Below are 21,095 nucleotides of genomic sequence, written 5' to 3'. Positions count from 1 at the left end.
TTTTTTTTGGTGGGTTTTGGTTTTTTTTTTTCAGAATTTAATACCTTTAAAAAATTCTAGCTCAGCCTAAGTTTTTTCAAGTATCACTTTATCCTTGAGTATGATCTCTATGCTGAGCAGTAAGATGCTCAGCATAGAGCATCTGTCTTTTCTAATTGAGCCTCTTCCTTATCCTCGACTTTGAGATATTATTTTCTCTCACTTCAAATTCATGTTTTCATGGATATTCTGGTATTTTATTTGACATAACTGTGCAAAATGTTTCATTAAGGTAATGAAATCTGCTACCTAGAATGAAAAACCTTGAAAAAAAACAATGCCCTAGGTAAGTCAGAAGGAAGTGGCATGCTCTATCTACTACCACTCTGCTGCTGTACTATTTTCAATGTTAACATCAGAACTCTAAGTCTGATGCATTTAGCAAATAGCTAATTTGCCCTTAAAGTTTGTCATTTTAAAAATAGCATTCCCAGCCTCTTGTAAGCAAGCAATTGCAAATACATAGTACGAATAAATTCCCTGCAGATCCTTTTTCATCCCAGTCATTACCCAAAGAGAAACCAGGTCAAACATCTTCATCACCAAGAAAGTCAGCCCAGGTTAAACAGACAGAAGCTGGGCTCTGCACTGTGGGTATTTACTCTGCCCCTCTGTTTTGAGCAGTGGTGTGACAATAATAGAGGTCAAATTAGAAGCTGTGCTAGGTACTTTCCATGTTTAATTACTCCTAGTACTTAACTGACATCATGTTGAAAAGCTTTGTTTTGTTTAATTTTCCTAAAACTGTAATGGAAAAACATCCCTTTCTCAAATTAACTGTTTTCATATTGGGGAATACCTCATTGTTGCCTCCTTCATTATTATGAAATTTTTATTTTGAAAGGCTTTTTAAAACATTGTCTTTAGTTTCAATAAATATAATTCTTTGATTTTTTTTCATTTTTTCTTCATGTTACTTTTAAAACACCTTTTTTGGTTTCTCCTTGAGTTGCCAAATTTTATTTGAATTACTGTACTATAGTTATAGTCTTGTCAATACTTTGCAGAATGGAACAGCTACTTTTCATGACCTTCATGAAATACTTCTCTACCTTCATTAGAGAATTACTTTTGCTCTGTACTCATGCTCTCAACTCATTTTATTTGTGGTTTATGGTAGCCTCAGCAATGTTTCTGCAGTGGTTCTGCTGTGTAAACAGTCTCATTTTTATATTTACTACTTTAATTCTTCTTTCTCAGGTGTACCATTTTTTTGGTTAAATTTCATGGCATTTCTTTGATAAGGGGCTGTAACCATGTCCTTGAGAATCTTTAAGGTGTTTTCAGCATCCAATAATTGGTTTTGCTTTCAACCATATCACTACAGAAAATTCAGAATATAATTCAAAACATATGACAGATCTCCTGTTTCATCTCCCACCATTCCAGGCTAAAAGTAACTATTAGTAACTATGCTATGAACATGTTGTTCTCTCATTATTGTCACTTGGTTGTGCGGGCAGTTAATATTAGCTTTGCCTAAACCATACAGCCCTAATTTTCCTATGTAAATATCAAATTCCAGAAGTTTTACTAAAGACAAGATGCATAAGTTAAACTTCTTCCCCCTAGCCTGATAGTCCTGTGTATTGGGCTTGTGTGGCAAGTTACTGCTGTCTGGGAGGGGCCACAGGGGTGGCTTTGAGAAGCAGCCCCATGTCCAGCAGAGCCAATGTCACCCAGCTCCAAGATTCACTCGTCCCTGCCAAGGCTGAGCCCATCAGCAGTGGTGGTAACACCTCTGGGATAACAGAGTTAAGAGAAAAGAAGTTATTGTGCAGAAGAAATTGTGGCCAGAGGAGAGAGGAGGGAGAGTATATGAGCAGAGCAAGCACACAGACACCAAGGTCGGGGCAGGAGATGTTCCAGGTGACGGAGCAGGGATTCCCCTGCAGTCCCTGGTGCAGCCCATGGTGAGGTCCCTGTGCCCCTGCAGTCCAGGGAGGTCCAGGGGAAGCAGAGACCTACCTGCAGCTCATGGTGGACCCACATGAGAACAGGTAGATGTCTGAAAGTTGCTGTGACCTCATGGGAAGTCTGTGCTGGAGAAGGCTCCTGGCTGGAGCAGATTTAGTGGGCTCCTGGTCAAACCAAAGTCAATTCACCTCACCCTGTCAGAGAAATAAATTTCATTATTGTGGCATCATGTCCTTTATAGAAAACCCATTTTTAAAATTTATTCTCATGTTAATATAGTGTCCTAGCTATAAAAGAATTGTTTCAATTTTTTTCCTCTTTTAGATATCAAGGTTTGATCTTCAATTCCCTAGCGACTAATGTATTTCATTTCTTTTTGTGTAAAGGTAAGTACTTTTTTTCCTCTGGAATGTATCTTACCTTCCTTGAGCTCTTACAGGAAACCATTGATGATTTGGAGGTTGTTTGGCATGTTCCTGACATGTATTCAGTTACTTGGTATTTATCTGTATATCTTTTAACTGCATTATTTTTAGCAGTTTGTTATGCAGTCTGGGCAATACAAACACTGACCTTATTGGTCTATTTGTCCTTAAATCCTACGTCTCCGTTGATTTCTTGGCATGAGTCTATGTCAAGGGAGGTTTAGGTTGGACATCAGGAAAAGGTTCCTCACCCAGAGTGGAACAGGCTCCTCAGGGAAGGGGTCTCAGCACCAGCCTGACAGAGCTCAAGGAGCTCTTGGACAACGCTCTCAGGAACATGGTGTGAGTCGTGCAGAGCCAGGAGTTAGACTTCAATGATCCTTGTTGGTCACAGGATGTTCTGTGATACTGCGATTCTTTCCTGATAAGCACAGTCATAAAAACCTTGTTTAGATTTTCTGCTGAGGTTATATCTGTTCCAAACGCTTTTTTTTTTACACCTTGATCACCTAGTAGCCCTAGAGACACTCTTGTCAGGCTTTCTGCTTCTATGAAGGAGTAGTTTCTATTTGTTTTTATGCCTTTAGCAACGTTTTCCTCAATTTCCTTTGCTTACCTTAATTTTTCTTTGAGTTGTTTCCTCCTTCTTTATTTGAACATGACTCAAAAGACCATCTTATTTCTAGCAGCTTATGCTTCATGCTTCATCCCTGCAGACAATCTAGTCTTAGTTTGTGTTTCAGGAATGGCTGGTTATATTTTCAGCTGTTAGGATGATATATTTAAACCATTTCTGTCATAGCTCCAAATTTCGTATCTTTTGAATTTCATGTGTTATCTGAAAAAATCTTTTTTTTTCTAATTTTATTTTTATGTGATGTCTCTTTTGAGATAAATCACTTCATTAAAGCTTTGGGGGAGAGGACATTGCATGTTTTTAACCTGATGAGTAAGTATTTTTGTTTTGTTTCATTCTGGGTTTTTACAGTTGTGAGTTTGAGGGGTTTTATGTTGTTCTTTTTGTTGTTGTTCTGTTGTTGTTTTGTTGTTGTTGGACAGGTTTTTTTGGTTTTGTTTTGTTTGGTTTTGGTTTTGTTGTTTTTGGTTTTTTTTGTTTGTTTGTTTTTTGTTTATTTCCCCCCCCTACTGTCTTTGTCCAAGTCTGGCCAAAGTATTTTCCTGTGTGAGTTTTGACATCCTCTATTCTGTTCCGTATTTGAGGGAGCACAGGCCTTATGACTTAATTTTTCATTTTTGCACTATGATTTCACCTTCTGTCTGCTTGTCCCCTAAGTGGTAAATGCAGGATGGCATCTCCAGTCAGCATTCCTCCTTTTGCTCATAAACTCTACAAATAGGAAGCTGCATAGATAAATGCAATCTTAATAAAAATTGTATTGATAAAGTGTCCTACAGAGTCACTTGAGAGAGAGAAACAAATTAAAATCTTGGTTGGTTCAGTAAATCCTAGAGCTGCACATCACTGTAGGGGGACTTTAGGGTGCCAGTAGTCCTCAGACAGGCAAGGTGAACATGAGGAACATCAGTTCCACTGACGTGAATGTGAATTAAGTGCTCAGCCTGCTCAGGAGCTGAGCAATTCCCACCAGCTACAGTACTGGGACTCTAAATACCTTTGAAAATCAGATCCATCAGATTTGCAATGTGCTGTATATAGATGAATGAGCTGTTATTTTGGGAAAGGTTGGTGCATGAGTGGGAGACTTGATGTACAAATGATTTTTGGCATAAGAGAACTAGAACTATGTCAGGCAATCCAAGGGGTCCTGATTCCCACATCAATTTCTGAACTGTTCTTTTCTTCTGTTGGTTTTTCTAAATGCAATGACCTGTAATAGATTTTATTTCTGTTTCAGTGCCCTCTGGTGTCTGTATTTTCTTTTGTTTAGTTCTGATTTCTTCTTCCTTTTTCTGGCATACTTATGCACTGAGATATCTTTCAGCTCAATCCCTTTGTCCCCTGCGCTGTTCTCTCTGACAGGTCCCATTTAACAATACTAGTCTGTCCTTCTCTCAAAAGTGTTTGCAATGTCCTTGGTTTGTGTTCTTTATTTATCTCTGTCTTCTTTTCATTTCTTCCTTATTTTTTTTAATAAACTCTAAAAATCTGAGGTTTACTATTCCTTGGACCACGCACCTGCAGTGGTTTCCATGGCAACATGATTCTGCAGCCCCCAGCTGTTTCACTCCTCTTTCTTATTAGCAGTTTGCTGGATGCTGGTAAAAAAATGCTGTGGGTTTGGAGAGGCAACCTTGCAGCTGAGAGCACGAGCATTTAATTACTTTGAAACTGCTTGTCTGGTTTTAAGTCCAGTCACTTTACCTGGGCTGAGAACACACGGCAGCTATGACTATTTTGCAATCTCATCTCATTAGTTGTGCTTCCTTGTAATCTTTGCATATCTACCTTATGCTTAAGTTGATAGCTCATACTCAATCCAATTATTTCTTATGATCTAAGCATGTTCAGATTGCTCTCATTTTTCCCGTGTCTTTCAGGAAACCTGAAAAATAACTGCATTTCTTTAAATGAAATGTTTAAAAAGCTCACCGTAGACAAGCAGAAGCTGGGCTGTCAAATCTCCTAAGTGCTGTCACAAAAACACCTCCATCATGTCCCTGAAAGAAAAGTCCTTATTACTTTGTGATGGGGTCTTGAGCAGGGATTATATTGAAAGAATATAATGATCTTTCCATCTGCAAATCTGTCTTAGTTTTATGCCCCTCATCACAGGGGAACTTGAATGTCTAATGAAGAGAAATGATCGGTGAGGATTCAAGGAGAAAATCAATCTTCTTTTAGCTAGGTCTTACCTAGCTTCAACCAATAAAAGTGTAGTGAATTAACACCTGTTGTATTATTGCCAATAGAAGTGTTGCTCTCTTAAGGAGACTGGCTTCATATTTGTTTTATTATTCCCATGAAAAAAATGCAAAACAAATACTATGAAAAATATAAATAAACTATTCTGGGTTTTTTTTGTAACTGAACCTAATACAATTATATATATAAAATAATGGGTTAAACAAAGACAAAGATACACAATTTGAAGTACCAGTAACATGGAAGATATGGTTTAGTTAGAAGGTTAATACTTTTGACAGTCAAGCAAAAAACAAAAATCCCCTCATAAATTAAACCCCTGGTGTCAGAATTTGAAGAATCGAGTTATAAGAGAAAGCAACAGAGAGGAACTGTCTGTGAAAATAGGAATTTTAAGATGGCCAAGTAGAAGTTTTTTTGAAATCCAGACAGATGCTGGATAAAGCCAACCAGATGAGCCACACTTGTATCTGGTTCATGAAATACAAATTTATTGAAATAAAAACATCATTGAAAGGTGTTTTTTGATAACTCTTTAAAACAAGCTTTCAACGTAGTTTAAAGATGAATGTAATCTTTATTTCTAAACTACTTCACCGAAAGAATAATTTTGGCTGCTTTTATAGCTGCATTAAATTGTCAGAATTATTTAAGTGTGATATCATCAATGATATAAACAACAGTATTGCATTTTTTTAGGGCTTTTTTTTCCTTTTGAACTTCTCTTATGCTTAGCTCTACAAAATTATTTGAAATAGACCAGAAACTCAGTGTTCTGATTTTAGGTATATTTATGAATTTGTAGATTTAAAATTTTTTTCTTCTAAATTGTTAAATAAACCAATTTATTTTGTATTTTACATGAAGAATTTATATTCTATGTACTCTTAAAAACAAAAAATGGAGGGAATGTGAAGGATTAATTACTTGCTTTCCTAATGTGAAGGGAAGAATTAGTAAAATTGTTGGTATTTTCCAGTTTGCTTTTCTCTTCATGTTGGAATAAAGATATGTTTTTGAATGAAGGATTGTTCCCATTCTCTTTTTTAGTTTTCACAAAGCAAATAGGAAAAAAGGCACTGCTGTCTTCTAACTGCAGCCTGGGATCTGCAGGTGCAGCTGGATTCTCCTCTCATGAGGCCTGGTGACCTGTAAAAAGATTCAGCACCTACAGAGTAACTGAGTGGTCTTATGAGTTTGGGGGTGTATTTCCCACCCCACAGACTATACTGTAGTTACGCCTCTCCAAGTGAATTCTTGTGCATGTCTGTGTTCTGAACAAGTGTTAATGAAGATATCCTATCAACCTTTTAGTGGAGGGGAGGTAAAAAAACCCTGAAAACTGTCTACAGGATATGGGCAATGTAGGAGTTTTATGGCTCTTGAGTATACAGCAGATATTTAATTGATTGAAAGTCTTTATTCTGTGTTTTGCACATGTACATATGTACACATTTACTATAGAATGGGTGAACAATAAGCACCAGTCAGAGTTCCTGTGGAGTGCTGAGAGACCTGCACTGCCCTCCATAAGCCTGCAGTGCCCCTGGGGGAGGTTCCTCTGCACAGCTGAGTGTCTCAGTAGGTTTAGTGTTTGTCCTGAACAGATGGGTCAGGCTGATAGGATCATTGAATAGTTTGGGTTGGAAGGAGCTTTAGAAGGTCACCTAGACCAAGCCTTCTGCAGTAAGCAAGGACATCTTCAACTGGGGCAGGTCACTCAGAGCCCTGTCCTAACTGACCTTGAACACTTCCAGGGATGGGGCAGCCACCATCTCTCTGTGCCAGTGTCTCGACCCCCTCACTGTAAAAAACTTATTCCTTATTCCTGATCTATACCTACCCTCCTTCAGTTTAAAACCATTTCCCTTGTCCTGCTACTACAGACTCTATTAAAATAAAGTCTGTCTCCATCTTACTTATCAGCCCCCTCTTTACTGAAGGGCTGCTACAGCTGGGGCTGAGGACATGAGCACAGCAGGGCCCAGAGCTCTGCAGCCAACAATGGGTGTCCAGGACCCCAGGAAGAGGGATTACAGGCTAAAGCAGGAAAAGACTGAATTTTAAGACTGCATCTTGTGTTTCCCAGGTCTGTATTGCTGTTCTATAAACTTCAGTTTGAGTGAGTAATCAGAGCTGTGTGCTGTTCTAAATAAATGGAGCTATCTGCTTTTTGAGTCATTATTTAATCACTGAAATTAATTTTGTTTTCAGAAAGGTTCAATGTGTGATTTGGGCTAAAAAATATCTGCTTTCATTCACTAAAACTTCCTCTGCTTCCACATCTTATTCTTTTTTTAAAGGATTGTCCAGTAGAGTGGACACAAGATCTGGATAAGTAATTAATGAAGTGTTCTAAAATTAATTCTAATTCTTGCTTTATAAAGGAGAAGTTCTGCAGGTTTTAATGTATTGCTCTATTTCAGCCCCAGTACACTCAGAACAGTATAGATGGAATGTATTGAAAAAGATTTAGTTAATGATTCAGAACATTTTTCAGGCCAAAATGAACTTGCTAATTGTGGAAAGTGGTGATTTATGTATATATTCCTATGTGGAGTTCAATGGTTTATCTATCTGTGCATGTCCACACACTATGATAAATACAGGATTTAAAAGTTACATACTTGCAAAGAAAACAAATGGTACCTGTATTGAATATCCCTTTCTGCAGCCACAAAATTCATAAACATTAGATTAGATTATGGAGGTAGGGAGGGTGGGAATGCCATTTAAATTTTTTTTTCTTTTTTTTTTCCTTGTCTGCCAGGTTGGAAAGAGTCACAGTAAACTGAGAAAATGAGTGTGGATTAAACATCCACAAACACTGCTTTGACCCAGCTGCCCCCTGCAATTTCAGCTTGGTGTTTGGGACTGAACTACCTCTTCCAGGTAGCAAATAAAATTTTTGTGTAAAAAAAGTCACAGTTCAGCATTTGGCTTTTTACTGCTGAATTTTTCTTGTTGAATGAAAAATGATCCTATCAACGTCACTTGCAGAATTCAGATCATCTGATGGGAATGAGAGAAATAATAGTTTTAAGCTGACAAGGTAGGCTCTGAAATAGTCACACTGCTGCTTTATGGGAACCCACTTCTACTGATTTTTTTCCTAAATGTGTATAGCATAAAAAAATATCGCAAAGAAGATTTGGATTCTGACACGAGATGAGAACAGCTGTTGTTAGACATGAGAGCAGCTAAGAAAGGCCACTGGCATCTTCTATGATATGACTATAATATCTGTGATATTATGCAACCATGTCTTGTCCCTGCACTCTGAATTTGCCTGGGCTACAAAAGTTTTCTGGTTTTATATATATATATATATATTTTTTTTTATTATTTATTATGGTGCTGTAAGTGGCCCTCTGCTGTGTACACAGAGGATCACACTCACTTGCCAAGGGGAGAATGATGCCATGTATCTGATGTGCACTCTTCACACAGTGAGGAGACATTGTGTGGTCAATGTGCTGATGGATCTTGTCACAGGCAGATCAAGACAGAAACAGCAAATCACACTGAAACTAAAAAAGAAATCCCCAGGGACTTGCTGAGCACTATGGAATATTTGCCATATGCATGCTGTGTGAGGAACAAAAGCAATTACAAGTTAACTGGCTTAATTGGTTTGGTGAAATAGAAAGGAGGTGCTGGGTTGCATGCTGAGAGGCTGCCAGCAATGCCTGGACAGCTGGGGCTGAGGAGGAAGTGGCTTCAGGAATATCCAGCTGGCCACAGCTGTCATCTTGAAATGACACTGCATCCTTTATCTTCCTTCTGTCTGACACCTCAGCACAATGGGTAGTTTGGCTTTGTGCTTCTTTGATTCTAAAGCACCTTCAAAAACTTCTAGTGGGGCTGCCAATATTAACGAAGAGGATCGCTGTGTAGTGAATATCCATACTCATGGATGCTGTCCTGGCAAGAGATTTCCATGACTTAGCACTCTTTTAGACCTCTCCCCGGTCTTGGTTGAAACAAAAGTTTATTTGCATTCACAAAATCTTTTCAGACTTACTGGGACAAGTCTCCTGTCCCAATAGATAAGAGTGCTGCATTGAGTGGGTGGCGCTCGATTCCAGACTTGGATGAGGATTAGATTTAGAAAAGCATGTGCTGTCTTGACAGGATTGTGTTTAAAACCAGAGCTTTTAATATGTGAGACTAGAGCCTGCCTGTCCCCAAGCACAGGGCTATGCCCCATACAGGGAATAAGCTGGCTCAGCTCTCTGAATACAGAGCTAGCAGCTACGTTTCTCATCGGATTGCTGGGGCTGTGATTTACATGAATTTGGACAGGTTGTTAGGGAAGTCAAGAATAGTCATGAGAAACGTGTTTGGTTTAACAAACTAGTGAGAAGTGCTGATGCTTCTGGAAAGAAAGTTCCTTTACATTGTCCATGGAACACCTAGTGAGATCCAGGGTAACAGCTACCCTTGTGAAAGAGAAGATGAAATAAAAGATGATTTTATTACTTGAGAAACAGCTTTACTTCAGTCTTACCTTTCCATAGTGGCATATAAACCTTCTGTGTGTCTTGGCATCAGAAACATATTAACAATGAATAGTTTTTGTTGGTGGTTTTTTGAGATACCATCTGTGCAATGAAATGCAGATCTGCTGGAATGCTTACGTTGTGGAAAACAGAGCTGGAAATGGAGTTGAACTCTACAAACAGTTGGGGTTAATCTACATATAGCAATTACTTTTGTTGTCAACAATTTAGAATTACCAGTTCAGAAAGGTTTAAGAGAATTGGACCTTTTTTAAAATGAAGTGTAAGCTACATGTAAATGTAAATGAGCCTGTGCTGCTTCAAACTTTCGTTCAGTCCTACCACGTAAGACAAGCTTGCAGGGGCTTATTAACTACCTTTGTGTGGCTGTGGCAGGAAGTCCCAGCAGAGCCTGAAGGTCCATTCCACTGGTTTATGCACAAATACATTGTCTGCTGGTGTCTGTACCACGATGACAGAGAAGGGATGTCAGTCCTGAGGATTCTTTGCAGGAGGAAAAAAGTTTCAATCAGAGATGTGCACTAATCATGTACCATTTACTTCTTATTAGTATTTACTAGGGACAGCAGCAAGTGTGCTTGGCTGATACACAAAGTCAGGAGGAGCAGAGTGGGACAACCCTCAGTACAATCAGGGTGGGAAAGGGCCCATTAAAATGGTAAGACACAGTGACTTTATCTGAGACTCAGGACTTAAAATGGATTTAATAGCCACTAAGCACACTGCTGTTTAGTAAAAGGTCAGCATGGCTTTACCATGAATGAGATAGCAAATTTTGCACTGTTTATGTTTTGGATGCTCAATACATGCATAATAATAAAATCCCCCAGACATCTGACACCATTCCAAACTACTATTGAGTCTGCCTCAAAACTATCCCTGATATTTTTGTAAAGAGGACCAGGCACAGACATATCTAAGTAATAGTTCTCTTGAAGGAGCAAGAAGTGAAAGTCTATTCCCTCTAAAGTGAACCCAATGGTAAAGTATGCAGCAAGAACCTGATTTACTCTTGTATTCAACATTTGTCTTAAGTGCAGTGCAAATGAAATGAGGCAAGGGACCTTTGTGAGCTCAAGTTGCCATCTGTAGTAAGAAAAAGAATCTTATGCTGGAACTAATTACATGACTTTAGGGATCTTACAAAAGGAATATCTAGAGGATCCTCTTGGTGATCCCTTCTGTCTCAAAAATCAAGCTAGGTGAAGAAAAGAAAATCCTGGAGCTCAGCCAGCGGTTATGTGAATGATTTAAAACCAAAGGTCTTGTTTCTGAAAAATGGCAGTACCCTGGTCTGGTGCTTCAGCCAAAAATGGTTGTAAAATTGAAATTGTTCATCTTCCCTTGAGGGCACTAATTCTGTCAGCCAGCAAATATCTGGGACAGCCACAAGTGTCTTAGAACAGCAGCTTGAAAGGAGACAAAGTGGGTGTTAGACAAACTCAGTCTTCCATGGATAAGTTGAACAAAGAATCATTTGGCTGTAAGTTCTTGTTTCCAGGGCTGTGTTTCATGCAATGAAGTCGAGAAAGGCAGCAGTGTTTTCTTCTACCTAGTTAGGATATATATCTGCTATGGTTATAATAAATATGAAATATATTTAGAAATCTTTAATTTTTCAAGTTTTTTAATAACATGGTTTTTCACATAAAATGTCCAATTTTTCACTAGATTAATTGTTCCTAGTTTTTTCTGCTGTAGTGGTAAAGGTAAGCTAGATCCGTGGGTGCTGGATAAGGATAGTAGAGAGTAGAATAAGAAGGTAATTTTTATCTAACACTGCTGAGTTGTTGGATTAGTAATTTAAGTCTTTACAAATACAAAAAATTATGGAGAACTTAGAACTGATTCATAGCTGTCTTACAGTGAGAAGCTTAGGCAGATGAAAGTTCTGCAAAAGAAAACTATGAGGTGTTTTGATATTTGGGCACAAATAGAGCAAACAGAGGACTGAAAATGTTTTATTTTTAGAGGTAAGTGTGGAACTATCAACATGTCAAAGGCTTTGTCTTATTCAGACTTTTTTTAAAAAATAGATATAATTAACCCCTTGAACAAATATTTTTTAAAAAGTGATTTCTTTAACCTTTTACTATTTTTGTTGGTATTTTCTCTCAGATGACCAATCTTTAGTAAAACTCATTTAAAAATTTCTGCAGTAAATGCATGGAATAACATCTTGTCAGGTGAGCTGATCTCCCAAATTCTTTCCTTTAGAATTTAACTGATTTATCCTCATCTTAGACTCAGTGCCCTTCTGCACACAGATGTAGATTAAGGCACACAGATACCATTCTACCTTACCGGGTACTGTTACTCACATGTAATGTCAGCTAGAAGCTGTTCATTCTTCAGTATCTCTCCTATATTAATTTATATGGACAGTTTTCAAGGCTACTTTTTGAATTATTTTGTCCACTTCCTATTATTTTTATCAGCTGAAAAAAGCCTCATTGTGCTTTCAGATTATATTACCTGTACTTCTGTGATTTATTTACATAATTGTTTCCATTTAGAGATTTCACTGCTCACTAAAACTGGGATGTGTTATTGCAGTTTTATAACTGAGAGAGTTCAAGAATATAAAGTTTACTTTGAGACATGAGCTAAGATATTGAAAAATATTATTACCATCATAACTTCAAGAAATGCATTAATTAATATTTAATAGAAATAATCCTTTATTTATTCTGATACTGCAGAATTCCTGTAGCATCACATTAAAGCCACTTTGGCTGACCATGGAGCCCCCCATATAGGAGAGCTATTTAGAAAAGGTTTTATTGTCCCTTAAGGCTGAATCCTATTCTGTTCTTCATGGCTGTGATTCTGCAGTCACCCAATAGAAATGTCCTGGAAAAAAAAATCCTACCTGTAACAGGAAAGTGGCTGTAAGCATTGTAAGCCAACCCCAAGAAACTGAAAAGGGAGGAATATTGAAAGTCCTCATGGCCCCTTCCTATAGTGAGATCCAGACACAGTGTAACGTGTCTTCAAAGTCACAAAAGCAATCATTGCTCCAGAGGTTAAGTAGACAAGAGAAAGGAGAGGAAAGATGTAATTGCAAGGAGAGATGGAATGATTCACCTGCTCTGACACCTGACAGAGGAGGAATGCTGCCTTTCCCCTGCTCCTGAGACAGGAGCAGAGGCAGGGGCTAGCAGCACTATCCTGGCATCTGGGAGTGAGAAGTTATGGCCTCTTTGCTTTGCACAACTGGTTTATAACATTGGTGTCAATTGCTGTTAAGAGAGCTGTGTGTAAACAGGAGAGAGTTGTAATAATTACAAACATGTTGGGTAAAACTTTTAAAACTCATCTAGTTTGTGTATGCATGCCTGCCCAGCAAAGCAAGAGCCTTGGAGAGAAGAGTACACAGGCAAGACACATGAAGATTGTTTCAAAGAAAAGAGAAGGAATCTTTCTAGAAAACTTTTTCTTCGGTGACATTCAGTATGTGAATCTTGTGGGTAATGTCACGCCTTCTAAAGAGATTAAAAGTGCTGCTGGGTTTCTGTGAGAGGAGCCCAGGAGGCTGAACCCAAGCTGGCTGCAGTGTGAGCTGGCTGGCAGCACAGCATCAGACCTATCTGCCTCAGCAGCAGAGCCTCCCACGCATCCCCTGGTCCAGCCCTTGTGTCAGGCATCAACATTACAATGATTCACACTGGGGTAAATATCAAAGGGGCACCCTCTTTAGGGTAAAACTGAGTTGGGGTAATGCCCAATGTTATATCAGCAAACACTACCAGGAATAAGAGGTGGGTTTTATCTGAAGTGGTCAATTTTGTGTCATCAACTGTCTTTGCCTGTTGAATTATTTAGGATTTACAGTTTGCTGCAGAGTTGTGTTGTCATTTTCTCTCCTTTGCCTTTCTTAAGAATTTAAATGCCTGTTTGCAAAATTCAAAAGACACCATGTACAGAGAAGCCCCCACTTTTCTCTTTAAGTAGAAAATCCTAGAAATGAGAGCTGGAAATTGTTGGCATGTCCTGTGTGCCGGCAGGAAAGGTGACCATCTGGAAAGCAAAGGAATTTGGAGGCTTCATGGATCCCAGATTGAACATGAGCCAGCACCAAAGGCAGCAAACAAAAAAGGGACAAAAGTCCCCCTGGCTGCACTCGGAAGTGCTGCTAGTGGGATGAGGGACATGACCATCCCCTGGACAGAGCACTGATGTTGCAACACCCAAAGCTCTGTGTCCAGCTACAGGGTCTCCAGTGCCAGGGAGGTAAGGACACAGTGGAGAGGGTGCAGTGGAGGGTCTATACATACCTGGAGAAACAGCCCAAAGAAGATGGAGCCAGATTCTTTTCAGTGGTGCCCACTGGCAGAACAGGAGCCCAGAGACACAAACAGAAACACATCACACTGCCCACCTGAACATCAGGAAACACTTTTCTCAAAGAGGGTGACTGAGCACTGGCACTGACAAGACAGACCTAGCAGAAGAGATAAGGGATCTTGGTCTGTGTTTTAACCTCTAACTAATTTTGTGATGGATCTTTATTACTTGTGTGAACAATTTGTTCATTTTTAAGGTGAGGAACATCTTCATAGTACCTTAAAAATTATCTTTATGCTTTTAAAAACCTTAGAAGGATTAAAGAGCAATAAAAAAGAAAAGCATGAGAATTCTGCTTTTGGAAGTTTATTCTGTGGCCAGAAAGAAATTGTATTATCCATTTCATATGTGCTTAACCAAATCTGTATCAGCCTCCTGAAAATAAAGTAAAATGTCCCTTTCTGATGAAAAGCACTTCAGTAAAAACAGTTAGTGTGATTATTATGAGTTTTTTGGATTCAAGCAAATTCTTTTCATAGAAAATACTGCTAAAGAAATTTTCTTTGGCAGTATTTAAAAAATGACGGAGGAGCTGGTGTTTAAAATGCAGTATCAGAGGAGATGAGAGCTTGGAGGGAAAAGCAGTTGGTGTTTGTCTCCCTTTGGCTTGTCTAATGCTGTTTTGATTTGTATCATTAGTAGCAATAATATGGGTGCCCTGGTAAAATGACTACATTCAATTTTGTGGATCAATTATAAACACTACCTATCTATAAATATCTATATCTATCTATCTATCTATTATGTGATAGCATATATATATATATATATATATATAGGCATTATTTAGACTCAAGTGAATTAAATTCAATGTCTTGATTCTAGTAAGTTGCTTGATAAATTGAAGCTTTTAAAAAGCATCTTTTCAAATACTTTTAGAACTGTGGATGAGAAATACTGTAATATCTAAGTATTTTTATTTTAGTAATTTACATTTCATCTTTAAACTTTTGATTAGGACAGGCTTGAAAAAATACTTATTTAATATTGTATCAAGTTAATTCTCATTTGCAATTCATTTCAATTTATTTGCAAATGAATATTCAATAATTTCTGTTAATAAGTAACCTGCAAATTTCTGAAAACACTGGTTTTAAGGACTCTACAGGCAGTAGTGAGCTTTTTTATTCTTAAGTTGACATAATATTTAGAATATTGCTAAATATTTGATTTTCTCTCAATTTTTAAAAAAATAAAATAACATTCTCAAATTCTATCTTCTTACAAACTTGCCTGTGCTACAGATATAAGAAAGCTTAGCATATCACATTGATAACAATAGTCCAGGGATATAAAAAAAACAAAAGGGTCTCTCCACAAAAAACAAATTGTGGTCTCCCCTTACCTGGCTGCCCAAATGGAATTTTGATCTGTTAAGCACAAAGTCTTGACGCTGTTGTGTGTTTTTATTTTTGGAGCATTTGCTTTCAGAACCTCCTGGGGAAGTTTTGTACTGGTTTAGAATGAAATGGGTTCCACCCTACCTGGTAACTGTAGCAAAGGTTGATCCTCAGAGCTGAAACAGCTGGAGAAGAAAAAGTAGAAATCTTAAACTTCTAAAATCGTAATAAATTTCTAAAATACAGGAATAATTACAGAAAAATGAGAAAACATGAGGTGTTTCCTCAAAATGTTAACTTTCCAGGAATCTTAAATATTTCATGCTGAACATTCTGTGAGTAAAAAATTTACTTTGCAAATCATGGCATCATTCTGTGACAGCTTGTGCAAACTGAAAACTGCATTGTACTTGGTAACCTGGCATTAAAATAGTTCTTTATTATAGCTTATACACATATCATTAAAGATATAATTCTGAAGGAGTCCCTAGGATGGCAGAATAGTGGCTATCCTTTTGTCTCATGTGCCCATTGCAAGGCTTTTTTCTATCTTTCTTCTCTGAAAAATATCAAAGGATAAAACTAAACTCCCTGATAATGTGGGAATAAATTAATAAATATTGGGCCCTGGAAGCTATTCCATAGATTTACCTGTTTCTGAAGTAGATTTGATATGTTTATTTCTGACTTTAATTTTAAAAGGAAGGATACTAAACGAAATGGGAAATATGATTACTAAACAAGAAATCCACAACTACTGTAAAAGCACACTCCAGAATAATGTTGTTGAATGTCCCCAGATGGTTAAATCTGTTCTGCCACCTGTTTATACATCACTGTTTCCTTGCCTGAGGAGAAGGTTGGCTGTGATCTTGGGGATGGCAACAATCTATGACTGCCAGTTCATGCACCTTCCCAGGTATGTGGTTGGTTTGGGTTTTTTAGGGGTGGTGGGATTGTTTTTAAGTTTGGTTTGGTTTTTTTTTAGTATAATGTCAAAACTAAAAACTAGGGCAAAACTAATGGCTTAAGACTGCCAAAAGAGTTTGATAATGAAAGCTACTTATTTTTGGTGGTCTTAGAGTAAATTTTTGTCTTCCTACACAAAAATGTGAAATGTTTGTGTTGTTTGACCTGAACCTACCTGAAGATGGCAATATGAAGGAGACTGGCACACTTTATTGTGTTCAGCAGACATGATGACAAACATGTACACTCCTGCAATGGCCACAGACTGCACTGTGCATGAAAAAATATGAATTCTGAAAACTATGAGCACCAAACAGTGCAAACAAACCCCACAGTTACAAAGAGATGCTACAGAGCCCCAACAAGCTGCTCTTCCTCCTCTTGCCAAGAGTCACCTTTCTGCAAAGTGTCTCAGCTCTGGATGCTTTTTCTCAGGGCTCTGTAAGTCACATTCTAGCTTCATTCAGGTGTGGCTGCTGCCTGGCTTTTATTGTGCTTTAAAGTGGACCCAGGTGCATTTTTGACATGTATATTTAGAAGAGCATATTATTGGCATTGCAAAGTCCCAGAATGTGCAAAATAAGCTTTCTTCTGCTCTGTTCACTCTGGCACCGCTTCAGCTTCCCTCACAGAGTCCCTGAGGGAAGTAGTGCAACCTTAGCTCTTGCCCTGGAAGTCATGGTATGTGTTTTCATTAGGGTAGACTGAGGTGGTGGGAATTCTAGAGGGTTTTTATAATTTAGCAACCTTGTATTAGCCTCTGACTGTGGGGAAATGCTGTGAAACTTGCATTTCTTGATAATAATGTCAGACAAATAGCATGTTTTTTGATCTGTATTACTTCTGAGTTTGTTATTTCTCCTATGAAATGCCATGATAATAGGAATGCTTTCTTCTTCTCATGGTTATCATCTTCCTACAGTAATTTTTAGCAGCAATTGTCATTGCTTGTCTTTTTATTTAAGAAAAAATATGCTATCTTAGTTTCTATGTGATTGGGAAAGGTATGAGCTTCAGGGGCAAGCCATTTCCTTTGTCAGGGAGTTGTATGCACACAAATGCAGGAAATTCATCCTTGCTGTTGTCTTGAACAAAAAAAAAAATTATAATGAAAAAAATCTTCTAGTGACAAAGTCAGAATGCTGGAGAACAGTTATGGTTTATCCTGTCCTTGGCTAGAGACTTCCAGTTTGCTCCAGCCCCAAACTGCCATAACCAAGTCACAAGCACAACTTCAAAGGAGGTCACAAAGCCATTGGTAAGAGCCACACAAAGTGTGGTTTTCAGTGTGAACTCTTGTAGACATAGCTGAATATTTTTATATAGTGCAGACTTTTGTATTTACTCCATTTTCCTCATGAATCTCAGCTTGAGTTCTCCTCAATTCCAGCAGCATCAGGGCAAAGTGAACCAAACTAATAAATGTGTTTCAGCTCAGTGGAGGAAGGGCAAGGCTCCAAGTTTCCATGTAGCATGTTTTGAAATCATGGTGCCTCACTGTGGCAATTTCAAAGACCTAATTTTTCATCATAGTTATTTTATTTGTATTATTATATATTTTGGGAAATCTCTTTTACTATTTAATACTGTGTACTACCTGCACCAGGTTGGTGGAAGGGAATAGGTCTCTTCTTCCTGGGATGGAGGAACACTCAATATATCCATGTTGATTTCACTTTTTGTATTTGTGATGCTGTTTGAGCTGAAATTAAAAAAAAAATAAAATCTGTTACTAAAGAAATCCCTTCAACAGTCAAAGAATCCAGCTTAAGCAGAGTACCACTCAAATTCCCATGACTTTAAGGAATTAAGCCCATTTTAGTGTTATTCCCCTATATAGCTTATAGTGAAATAGGAAAGCAGTTAAAAGTTTGATGTCATAGAATCATAGAATGGCTTGGTTTGGAAGGAACCATAAACATGATCTAGCTCCAGCTCCCCTACCATGGACAGGGACAGCTTCCACTAGATCAGGTTTCTCAGAGCTTCATCCAGCCTGGCCTTGAACACTTCTAGGGATGGGGCATCTATGACTATTTTGGGCAACCTCTTCTACTGTCTCACTACCCTCACAGTAAAGATGTGAGGGTGGTGAGACCTTCCTGATATCTAATCTAAACCTACTCTATTTCAGTTTGAAGCCATTCCCCTCTGTCCTGTAACTACAGGATCTTGTAAAGAGCCTCTCTACCATCTTTCTTGTGGGCTCCCTTCAGGTGCTGGAAGGTGAAGCCAGGTCACTCTGAAGCCTTCTCTTCTCCAGGCTGAACAATCCTAATTCTCTTAGTGTTTTCTCATAGCAGAGGTGTTCCATCCCTCAAATCATCTTGGTGGCCTCTTCTGGACTTCTGACAGGTCCAGGTCCTTCCTGTGCTGGGAACCCCAGAGGTGGATGCAGAACTCCAGACTGTGTGTCATGAGAAAAGTATTCTCTAATTCAATATTGTTTCTAGGACATAAACTGCTGTTTCTAGCCAGTATCTGCATTATTTCTGTTAGTGTGTGTAAGTCTCCATCTGGTCACAGATCTGTTGACGGAGGTTGAATCTATTACTGCAGTAATGCCAAGGGCCAGGTATAATTTACAAGTTAGTATATATGAAATATGTTCTTCTTCTTCCCATCACAGAGAATATAAATCTTCTGCATATTCTGCATGTACAGCCTGATTTGTTAACTCCGAATGCTCATGTTCTCTCCTTTCAAAGACTCTTCTGTTAGTGAAGCAGGGGATCATCCCATAAACAATGTCATTTACTAGTATTTAAGAGGATTTAATGTTTCTTTTCTGTGCAAGATTTTTGCCACTTGCTGAGAAATAATCCCCCAGACTGGCTCTTGCCATGAGGATTAATATTTCCCTAAATATCAATATTGAAGTGTAAAAAAATAATTCATGCCCATGTCATATGCGCTGACCTTAGTTTAGCTTTTTTTTTCCCTGCTGCTTAAGCAGTTGAAAATGAACTGAGCTTTTTAATCTAATTCCAGAGAATTTGCATGATACAGAATCGTATGAATTGAATAATGAACAATAGTGTCAAACTGTCTATTTCTTGTTCTAAAGACTGACCTTAAAAACTACTTGGTTTTACTTTTTTACTGTAAATTAAAAGCTGTTTCCCCACATTTGCTTTACATATTCTACTAATTAAGGTAAATTAAAATTCATTTTGAACCTGAAAAACGCTATTTCTTTCCTGCAGTCTGCATTTATAAATTGAATTAGCTCATTTCAGTCAACTGCACCTTCCAATTCAAAACTGTCAGAATGAATCATAATCACAAAAGATATCTCAATAAACAGGCTCTGATAATCTAATTCCTAAGGGGGCATTTCAGAGTCAGCAGACTTTGTTTCACCATCTTTCTTCTCAAGGAATGACTGAATACAGGCTTCAACAAGTGAAACTTTACAAGTGGTAGTCCAGAACTCATTAGAAGAGAAGATACTTTTCCCAGGTATATTGGACCATCCTATAGGTACTTTGAAGTGAGTAGATCAAACTGTGCTCTTAGTGTGCTCTATATATTGGTTTCAATAGCTAAATGCTCAGACTACTACAGCTCAGAGAGCTTCAGTTGTTGACACCATAAAGCTGATTTTTATCTTGTATGAAACGAGGTCTTCATGGAATTACCTTCATAGTTTGATGAAAGGATTTGTGTGATGAGCAGCAGAGGGAGCTGGGGGTGTTTAGCCTGGAGAAAAGAGACTCAGGGGAGACCTTATTGCCCTCTACAACTCTCTGAAAGGAAGGTGTAGCATGGTGGAGGTAGGGCTCTTCTCCAAGAGGGTGCAAGAGGCAGGACAAGAGGAAGTGGCATCAAGTTGTGACAAGGGAGGTTTAGATTAGGTATTAGCAAAAATTTCTTCACTGAAAGGGTTCTAAAGCACTGGAATTTTCTGCCCAGAGAAGTAGTGGAGTCATCATCCCTAGCAGTGCTGGAAAATATGTGGCTGTGGCACTGGAAGACATGGATCACAGAATCACAGAATGAACTGGATTATAAAAGACCTCTGAAATCATCAAGTCCAACCTTTAACCTAACACTTCCTCATCAACTAAACCATGGCACTGAGTGACACATCCCGTCTTTTTTGAAACATGTCCAGAGATGGTGACTCCACCACCTTCCTGGGCAGACGATTCCAGTGCCCAATCTCTCTCTCAGTGAAGAACTATTTCCTGATGTCTGACATGGTGGTGGTGCTGTGTTGATGGTTGGACCGGAGGATCTTAGAGGTCTTTTCCAACCTTAACATTTGTATTATTCTATGATTTAACTTGCTTTGAGCTCTTCAGATTTTGTGTGTTCCATCTCAGACAGAAAGGTTACAAATCCCTGCAGCCCTCAGGGCCTAAAGCCATCTGTGATAAAAACAGCTGAGTGTTCTGGTTTGGGATTGTTGCTGGTCCAGGAAGACACTTCCACACTCCAATCTCTCACTTTATGCACTGTCCTGCTTCTTGGCAGATGAAGTAAATGTAGTCCTCCATCCATTTTAGGAGATGGATGTTTAGTGTGGCATTGTGTGGTTTAGAATTGGTTATTCCTTTTGTAAGTTAACAAAATGGTTTGGTCCTCGGTTCCCCCCATGTACTTCCCTCACAATGGTTTCTCCCTCCTATTTCCTCCTTTTTGGAGCTGCCCCCCCCCCGTCTGTCACAGTAACCACACCCCTTGA

At 38.5% G+C, this 21,095-nt stretch overlaps 1 long non-coding RNA gene across 1 annotated transcript; it reads right to left on the bottom strand.

Moving 5' to 3' along the window:
• Positions 1 to 4,952: 4,952 nt before the first annotated feature.
• LOC132325850 (uncharacterized) lies at positions 4,953 to 14,175 on the bottom strand. Its single transcript, XR_009486050.1, has 3 exons — positions 14,027 to 14,175; positions 10,106 to 10,232; positions 4,953 to 5,021 (listed from the first exon to the last, which is right to left on the bottom strand). It is a non-coding gene; the product is annotated as an uncharacterized LOC132325850 (long non-coding RNA).
• Positions 14,176 to 21,095: the final 6,920 nt, after the last annotated feature.

Source organism: Haemorhous mexicanus, chromosome 3 (genome assembly GCF_027477595.1).
Source record: "Haemorhous mexicanus isolate bHaeMex1 chromosome 3, bHaeMex1.pri, whole genome shotgun sequence".
Taxonomy (NCBI): domain Eukaryota; kingdom Metazoa; phylum Chordata; class Aves; order Passeriformes; family Fringillidae; genus Haemorhous; species Haemorhous mexicanus.
Note: the sequence above shows the minus strand (reverse complement) of the source record. Positions and strands in the feature narration are given on the sequence as shown.